Raw genomic sequence first — 1,708 nt, forward strand, 5'->3', positions numbered from 1 at the left:
TTTCCTGCTGCTTATGTGGCAGTTGTGAAGGTGTCCCTAAACCGTAGTAGTTGTCAGTGTATGATTGCTGTATTGAGATATCCTGTGAACTACGTGAACCCTAAATGTGAACCAAATACGTAAACGCATACTGAGATGAGAGGGAAAACGTAAATGAATCTGTGTATTTTCAGCTTATCTGTCTTTATTTTTCCCAGTGTAGGGGCAGTGATTTGTTGTGTGTGCCGCTTGGGCACTGCGTAACATGAACAAAGAGCATCCATGCAATATTAAAGACACAAATTGAGTTAAAACTGTCAAGCTCTTCCCCTCTTCCTGCCACTTTTCCAGGCCAATTTTTTCCTGTGTAGGCTGTGTGTTGCTTGCACGCTTCCAGGGCTCGATGAAACATGCAGCACTTCTGGATAACAGACAAAACAGAATTAGGTGCTTTGTTGCTACCCATATGCCCAAGACTAAGGAAAAGAAAAGACTCGTCGTCTCTTCCCTCCCTCTTCTCCACAGACCTTCAGTGCAAGGAGTCAGAGTTTGAAGAAGTTGAGTGAAAACCTCAAGGGAGCAAAGTACTTTACGTCTGCATAATTCATGGTGGGAGCGATGTGACGTAACACTGAGCAGAGGCACTGTGCTCATGTAATTTTGGACCTGGGCAAGAGGAAGAGATGCTGTGAGACAGCCTCTTGTCAAGAGCTTTTCCCTGCAGTCCTCCAGACAGGCTGGCTGTATTCCTGAAAGACAGGTCATATCCTGCCAGACATGAGAGAGACTGAGTGAGGCTGTACAGCCTGTGCTCTGCAGGTCTGCAGACTAGATAGGTCCTTTGAGCCTTTGCCCATGAATACAGGAAGGACGCACTATGAAAGGTCCTTTATGCAGATGCCTTCATATACGTGAGGAAAAATAAAGCCTAAGTAACCTGCTGCTTCTTCCATCTTGCCCTACAAATGCCTTCCACGGTTGCTAGCCCTTTACTGGGAAGCACAAGACCCTTCCCTCCAAGGGGCTGTGGGTCAGAGGCAGGGAGTGCTTGCACTAGGGCAGCCTGAAGAGCCAAGTCACCTTTGAGAACAAGAGGAGGACATACGGATGATACTGGCATGCCCTGTCATGCACCCCGGTGCTCAGGAAGGGATATTACTAGAGAGCTCTACAGACAAAGCTCAGATGAGCAAATACAAATGTCAAACATATTTTCTAGCTATCCGAGCTGCCCCTTACTGTAATAGAGGCATCAGATGGAAATGTGCATCTGTTACCTTCTGCAACTGAAAACGTAGCTCCAAACTCTGAATTGCTGGTTTAGCTGCTGTGTCGGATGGATAGTGTGAGATATAAGCGCGCATCATCTTCTGTCAGTGTGGGAGGCTCCTGTTGCAAGGTGGAAAGGACACGTGGGGTGGGACAGCTTAAAAAGGCTCCACAGAGCTCATCTACCTGTGCTGTTAGTCACTGCTTGTCCTTTACTCATGCAAATCTGTGCATGAGTTTCAGGCTGGCTGCTGTAGCTCACAGTCTGACCCCAGATGTGGAAAGCTTGCCATGTCACAGCCAAATGGAAATAGCACCATCAGATTTCCTCTGTGCTACCTCTTGGTGATTTCTGCACCAGCAGTACTTGGCTTACAAGCTTAACACCCTGATCGTAACTACTTATGAAGTGTCAGCTGCTATAAGCAACCATCAGCTGCCTAAGCACAGCAGCATCTTT

Source organism: Pygoscelis adeliae, unplaced genomic scaffold (assembly GCF_000699105.1).
Source record: "Pygoscelis adeliae isolate BGI_AS28 unplaced genomic scaffold, ASM69910v1 Scaffold46, whole genome shotgun sequence".
Lineage (NCBI taxonomy): Eukaryota > Metazoa > Chordata > Aves > Sphenisciformes > Spheniscidae > Pygoscelis > Pygoscelis adeliae.